The 7,948-nt window shown below is 39.6% G+C and overlaps 1 long non-coding RNA gene across 1 annotated transcript; it reads left to right on the top strand.

Moving 5' to 3' along the window:
• Positions 1–2,713: 2,713 nt before the first annotated feature.
• Positions 2,714–5,875, top strand: LOC124654922. The gene is made up of 4 exons (XR_006988513.1): positions 2,714–2,877; positions 3,539–4,160; positions 4,476–4,533; positions 4,630–5,875. It is a non-coding gene; the product is annotated as an uncharacterized LOC124654922 (long non-coding RNA).
• The last annotated feature ends 2,073 nt before the right edge of the window (positions 5,876–7,948 follow it).

Here is a 7,948-nt window from a genome sequence, read left to right as displayed (position 1 = left end):
CTATACCTACCTACTACATGGTATTTCTCCGCCATTCCAAAGTAAATTGCTTGAGTGCTACCTTTAAACAATTCAAAAATTATTACCTCTGATTTGTGTCAATGTTTTATAGCTCATGAGGAAGTATGTGGTGTTTATCTTTCAATCTTGTTGGGCAACTTTCACCAATGGACTAGTGGCTTCATCCGCTTATCCAATAATTTTGCAAAAAGAGCCGGCAATGGGATTCCCAGTCCCAAATTAATTAATAAAAATAGACACTCCTCCATGGTATGTGATTGATTGGACTGGCACCCGAAGGATTCGGTTAGCCATGGCTTGAGAAAGCAAAGGTGGGGAGGAGTGTCATCATAATAAAACTAAAATAAAAAGGCACTCCTTCATGGTATGAGATTGTTAGCAGTGCACCCGAAGGATTCGGTTAGCCATGGTTTGTGAAAGAAAGGTTGGAAGGAGTGCCACACAAAAATAAAATAAAATGGGAGCCGCTCTTTGAAGGTTTGTCTGGCAAGGGGGTTAGAGTGCCCACTACCATTCGTTGACAACAACAAACACCTCTCAAAATTTTACTTTTACTAGGAAATGTGCCCGTGCGTTGCACCGGGAAAAAAAAATTATGCTCACAGAGACGTACAAATCAGTTCCGTTTGTACGGTGATGGTGCGCCGCTGATCAGACCTAGCTTCATCGCATCCACTGGGCGCTCCGAGGTCAGGGCATTGGCCCACAATGCCTCATGTGTCTCTCTTGATGCCGCACCACCTGGCACACCTGGGGTTTCATTTCCATAACTAAATTTGGGACCTAAATAGACCATACAATCGAACCAAAAACACATATAGGGTGTCTCATTACCATATAGCTCGAGACCAGATTTTTCTAGGAGTGTATCAGAATCGTTACATGATAGCAAAAGATAAATTGGTCAATAGTAAACTCGGTTAGAAAAATAAAGAGTGGAATAAAGAATGTGTGAATTTAAATAGCAATGCACAACAATGTCCACAAAATAATAGTTTACTTGGCTAAATCCTAAATTAATGGATATTAAAATACGGATCTCATGTAAAAAAATTAAAGATAAATTTAAGACAACTTTTATGAAATGGAGGGAGTACCATACATACAAAAATCACCGAAGTGTTCACTGTCTTTTCTTGATTAGCACTATAGCCTCAGCACAATCCGACTTCAACGTTATGTTTAAAGCTGTCCAGTTTACAGCTTGTTTCAAGCCTTTCTCGATGGCTTCCAATTTTTCTTAAATCTGCCACCGGAGATTGCTTGATTAGTAATAGTGAATCCATATAGCTCAGCAAGAAACGGCTTGTACTTGCTTGATGGCATCCGTCCAAAATACGATCTAGAAAGAGAACGCATTTTTTTTAGCTTCGATGCAACAGATCAACAGCGGTGACGACAAGCACTAATTGTTTCACCGGCTCAAGGCCTCGAGATCTGCTCCGCGCTCAACTCCTACGCGGCTGCCGCGCCCCAGTTCGGTGCCGAGCCTGGGTCTGTCTTGGTGAGTGGTAACAGTCGCACGCCGCCAACAAATTGCTCGGGAAAATTCATGATACTTCATCACCACTATGCACGGTGTGCCTCAGCCGGCTACAACACCCACCGTGGCTACGCTCGCTGCCAAAGAAAAAAAAAGAACTCGCGCCTCAGCAGCGGACGCCGAGCTGGCTATAGCACCCGCGTCTCGCTTAGCCGGCGAGGACTCTGCCGCTCGGATGTCCGCTCGTCACCGAGCTCTTTATCGAGCAGCCTGGCGTCGACTTGATCGCGCGTGCGGGTTCATATGCCATGTTTTCAGGTGCTAAAATCCCGGCACTCATTCATGGGCAGAACGTACTCGTGCTCCGCCGTCCCGGCGTTGACCACCACGACGTGCGCCTGCCAGCTCTCCTCCCAGCCCAACATCCGCGGCGGCGCCGGCCGAGCACGCATAGCCGTGCAGCAGTTGTTGTACCAAACGACGTCTCCCCTCGGCCCCTATTTATTTATAGGTGCTTTTGGCATGGTCCAGGGCACTTCGTCACGTTTATCAGTACGTCAAACATGAGCCCGTCGGCCACAATTTGAACTCCATCTTTGAGAGGGCATCGCCCCCCTCCGTGAGCACTCTGCAGTGTTTCGTCCCGCCGCTTCCTCTCGGACTTCGCGTCGGCTTAAGGAGGCCAGCCATCAGCGTCGAGGTAAATTAATAGTATGTGGGAGGCCCATATCGCCAGCACCGGATTGGGAGGATCAGATTGCCGTTGTCTCCCTACCGGCATCGGCCGGAATCTTGCCGCCGCCTTCTCCTGCACCACTTTCCGGCACTTGGACGACGGCTAACCCTCGACGTTGCTAAACTTGAGCCAAACGTACGTGGTCTCTGGGGACTGGCTATGGGAGACAGCCATCGTCGCATGTACCAACTATCGCATATTTTTCAGTCTGTCTGCTGCTGGAAACCAAATTAATCGATTTCGCCAAGAGTTGTCTTAGGTTGTAAACCTAAGTAATAGATATTTTCCGGATGCGATTCGACGAACTGATTGGCGAATCCTATACACCGACCAGGTCGGTGTATACGACGCGCCGCACACCCCCCGCGTCGTTTTGGGCCGGCCCATATATTACGACGCGCCTGATTGTTTCGTGTCGGGGTCAGAGATAGGAGGCTGAGTTGCTTCTCTTTCTTTTCTGGTTCTTCGTTGGGTGCCCCGATCTGAGCATCTTCCTCCGCCACTCCCGCACCTGTCCCTAGCTTCTTTCTTCGCCTCTTCCCCGCCCGCCCCGAGCTTATTCCTCCGCCACTCCCCCGCGCGCGCCCAGATTTTCTTCGCTCGTCTGCTTCGTCATGCCCATCAATGGCGGCGGAAGGTTAGATCTCGTTTCCAGTCATCTCCTGATGTACTCGCACCACTGGTTCGTGCTGAATGGGGTTTCGATTTGAAGACCACCCACGATGATTAGTTTTTTTCATACGAGACCATCGATGATTTTTCGTTCTGATTAGGGTTTCCATCTTTTCTTCTTCGTACCTGCACTACTGGGTTCGTAAACGTGATTAGATTCCTCCATAAACGTGATTTCAGAATGAACTCTGCACTTCCTCAATTGCCATCCGCTGGCCATACACCTCATGCACATGTTTTCTACAACCTAACACTGCCCTTTTCATATATATCCTGATGAATTGCTTGGCCTAATGTATTATTTTTTCTGTAACAACATGTTTATTCTTATGAATTAATACATGTTTATTCAACATTTTTATCCATATATAAGCAATATGTTTAATATTATGTAGCATAGCTGTATTCTTTGTCTGTAACAATTTCATGAAATATGTTCTTTATGTGTGCAGCACAATAATGTAGTTGGTCAAGCATAGTAGTATTCTTTTTTCTGGAACAACGTCATGAATTATGTTCTTTTTCTGTGGGAGCACAATAATCTGTTTTAACAATGGCATAGATGTATGATCAATATCTTGAAGCATCACTATATAATCAATCTTTTATTCTTCTTCTTCTTGTAGTTAATGTTCTGGACAATCTCCCACTATGCAAACCTAGCATGCAATCTAGGTTTTCAACACTCAGATACATGAAAGTAGTGGACAAGTTCAATCCAATTTCAAAGGGTTTTTTATATCCAAGCATGGTCTTGATAATCTACTGAGGCTTCCTGTCCACTTGATGGTCCCTCTGCATCTTCAGCAGTGGCTTGTTGACCATGCATCATATGGTGAAACAAAATTCTTCCAACAAAAAGACAAGGTTATCCATTTCAACAAGGATATTGCCGACAAGTTTGTTGGGTTTCCAGTGGGCGCCAAGCCATTTATTACATAGAGCAATGATCCTGATATCATGAGAGAGGTAGAAGATATTCGCGGTCAGTACCTCCAAGGGAAGAAGCAGATAACGAATAAGAATCTTGAGTCTGTTTTGCTTGGCGCTAACAATGAGGTGGTTTTCATTAGGAGTTTCTTGTTGCTTTTCATCACCACTGTTCTGTGTCCATCGACCTACAATTTTGTCAATGCAAAATATTTGTATTCTTTGAGGGACAGCGACATTGAGGAAGTTGGAACACTTGACTTTGCAACTTTGTGCCTAAACAACCTGTGGAGTGAGTTGGATGCATGGAAAGACAAGGTATTCAAAGACAATATTGATTTCAACAGCCATTCTTTTATTTGTTGTCTTAACTAATTGGTTATTGTATTTTTGCCTTTGGTGCTAGCCAAAACTTATGAAACCATGGAAAACAAAACACTGTATCGTATTTTTGTCAGTAATAGTGTTTAAACTGAATAGTTATGGGTGGAGTTGACCAAAATTTTATGCCATTAGTGGTTTTTCTAAATGATATTCTGCTATGACTATATCAAAGAAGTCCATCTGCTCTTGATCATTTTCTTTCGTAATTTCATAATAACATTTTCTTTTAATGTTTCCTTCTTTGCGCAGGTGTAGAGAATACTGGGTTATGAACATTTCTCCTTCCTTTGTATTCGCAATTCCGTAGGTAACATACCTAAATGCTTCCATGATGCAACAACTACATGTACATCACACATGCGGCTGAATTCTGAAAGTGTTTTGCGAACCTCTATTTTGGCAGAAATTGGAAACTAAAGATTGGAGTACATGGTCTGGTTATGTTTGGTGTCCTGCCATGTATACTTTTTTGTGCTTAAAAGCATGGCTTATATATGTTTTCCCAGGTTCTTTTTGGCCTGAAATCCTATCTGTTTTACCATGTACATAAGTCGTGAAGAAATTCAATAGCCACGAGTTCAGGCCAAGGCAAATTCGGTATTTGGGTATTATATCACGTGACAGTAGTATAAATATTGCCTGGATGTGAATCGAACCAAACTCGCATCACGGTTCTTTTTTGTAGCTGCGATTTTTGTCTTTTTATGTTCTAACATCTGTTTTAAGAAAAAATATTTCTTAAACTAGATATTATTATGCATTAGTAAATACTTAGATGAAGAAAAAATCTATATACCAGGGACAAAAAAAGCTGAGGCACCAAAAACTTAAAAATTAGGAATTCTACAATTCGAATCTTTTATCGTATTGGGATTTTTTTGGGGGTTCTTGATTAAACCAATTTTGAGAATAGTTGGATGCCGACAAAATCATCAAAGATTGGAATTCTTTTTTTCAATTCAACAAGGTGTCAATAACTTCTAGATGTTGGCTAAGTGATTTAATCTTCGCCTTAAGATAGTTATGGTCATGCTTTCTTGAAACCCGTTCATGCAAAGAATAATTTTGTGTTTTATTTTGTATGTTTCAAGTTTAGAAAATAACTTAATGTTTTTATTTATGTTCAAGGTAGAAAATGGTTCATACCAAAAATCCATTTCATTCTTTATTTTTATTGTTCAAGGTAGGAAACCGTTCATTCCAAGAATTCGTTCATGCTTTACTTTTAATTTCCAACAATCCGTTCATGCATGAATTTATGTTCAATGTAGGAACTCGTCCATGCTTTATTGTATGTTCAAGGTAGAAAATCATTCATGCAAAAGAATCCGACCATGCTTGAATTTATGTTCAATGTAGGAAAGCGTTCATGCAAGAAATATGGGAACAAGGGTTTTTCGATATATGTCTAATGAAGAAAACCATTAATGCCAAGAATTCGTTCATACTTTTTATTTATGTTTCTGCGTACAAAACAGTTCACGCCGAAGAAATACTCATCTTTTTTATTTATGTTCAAGGAAGGAAACGGTTCACTCTAAGATTCCGTTTTATGTTATCATTTCTGTTAAAGGTAGGAAACCGTTCATGCCAAGAATCCATTAATGTTTTATTTTTTATAGTTCAAGGTACGAAACCGTTCATGATTACAATCCGTTCATGCTTTATTTTTATTGTTCAAGACAAGAAACCGTTCATGCCAAGAATCCGTTCATGCTTTATTTTTATTGTTCAAATAAGGAAACCGTTAATGCCAAGAATCTGTTCATGCTTTATTATTTTTTGTTCAAGGTAGGAAATCATTCATGATTACAATCCATTCATGCTTTATTTTTTATTGTTCAAAGTAGGAAACCGTTCATGCCAAGAATCCGTTCATGCTTTATATTTATTGTTCAAGGTAGGAAACCGTTCATGCTTTATTTTTATTGTTCAAGGTAGGAAACCGTTCATCCGAAGAATCTGTTCATGCTTTTTTTTCAAGGTAGGAAACCGTTCATGATTACAATCCGTTCATGCTTTTTTTATTGTTCAAGGTAGGAAATCTTTCATGCTTTATTTTTTTGTTCAATGTAAGAAATTGATGATGCCAAGAATCTGTTCATTCTTTATTTTTATGTTCAAGCTAGGAAACCGTTCATGGTTGAATTTTCATTCAAGGTAGGAAATCGTTCATGATTACAATCAGTTCATGTTTTTTTTACTGTTCAAGGTAGGAGACTGTTCGTGCCATGAATCTGTGCATGCTTTGTTTTTATTGTTCAAGGTAGGAAACTGTTCATGCCAAGAATCTGTTCATGCTTTATTTTTATTGTTCAACGTAGGAAACCGTTCGTGCCAAGAATTCGTTCATGTTTTATTTTTTATTGTCCAAGGTAGGAAATTGTTCGTGACAAGAATCCGTTCATGTTTTTTTATGTTCAAGGTAGAAAACCGTTCATCCCAAGATTTCATTCATGCTTTAATTTTATTTTCAAGGTAGGAAACCATTCATGCCAATAATCCGTTCATTATTTTTTATTTTTGTTCAGGGTAGGAAATTGTTCATGCAAGGAATTCATTCATGCTTTACTTTTAAGTTCAAGGAAGTAAACTGGTCATGCCAACAATCCGTTCATGCTTGAATTTATGTTCAATGTACGAAGTCGTCCATGTTTTATTGTATGTTTAAGGTAGAAAACCGTTCATGCATAAGAATCCGGCCATGCTCGAATTTATGTTAGAAATACGGGAACATTTTTTTGATATATGGGTAATGAAGAAAACCGTTAATGCCAAGAATTAGTTCATCCTTTTGATTTATGTTTGCGCGTACAAAACGGTTCACATCGAAGAACTACTCATCTTTTTATTTATGTTCAAGGAAGGAAACCGTTCACGCTAAGATTCTGTTTTATGCTATCATTTATGTTCAAGGCATGAAATCGTTCGTACCAACAATCCGTTCATGCTTTTAATTAATGTTACAAGGTGCTAAGAATCCGTTCATGCTTAACAACTTTTTGAGGTTGAACATTTTTAATGATCATGCTTTTTTATTGTTCAATGTAGGAAATTGTTCATACCATGAATCCGTTCATGTTTTTTTTCTTATGTTCAATGTAAGGATTTGTTCATGCCAAGACTCTGTTCATGCTTTATTTTTATGTTCAAGGTAGGAAACTGTTCATGCCAAGGATCCTTTCATGATTGAATTTTTGTTCAAGGTAGGAAATCGTTCATGATTACAATCCGTTCATGCTTTATTTTTAGGTTCAAGGTAGGAAAACTGTTCATGTTAAGAATCCGTTCATGATTGAATTTGTTTCATCGTACGGAATCGTTCATGATTACAATCCGTTCATGTTTTATTTTTATGTTCAAGGTAGGAAACCGTTCATGCCGAGATTTTGTTCATGCTTTAATTTTATTGTTCAAGGTAGGAAATTGTTCATGATTAAAATCCGTTCATTCTTTATTTTTATTGTTCAAGGTAGGAAACCGTTCATGCCAAGAATTCGTTCATGCTTTATTTTTTTGTTGAAGGTATGAAACCGTTCATGCTAAGAATCCGTTCATGGTTTAATTTTATTGTTGAAGGTGCGAAACGTTCATGCCAAGAATCCGTTCATGCTTTATTTTGATTATTCAAGGTAGGAAACCGTTCATGCAGAGAATCCGTTCATGCTTTATTTTTTTGTTCAATGTAAGAAATTGTTAGCTCAAGCTTCTTCTTCTACTCC

Source organism: Lolium rigidum, chromosome 5 (genome assembly GCF_022539505.1).
Source record: "Lolium rigidum isolate FL_2022 chromosome 5, APGP_CSIRO_Lrig_0.1, whole genome shotgun sequence".
Lineage (NCBI taxonomy): Eukaryota > Viridiplantae > Streptophyta > Magnoliopsida > Poales > Poaceae > Lolium > Lolium rigidum.
This window is presented reverse-complemented; position numbering and strand designations above follow the sequence as displayed.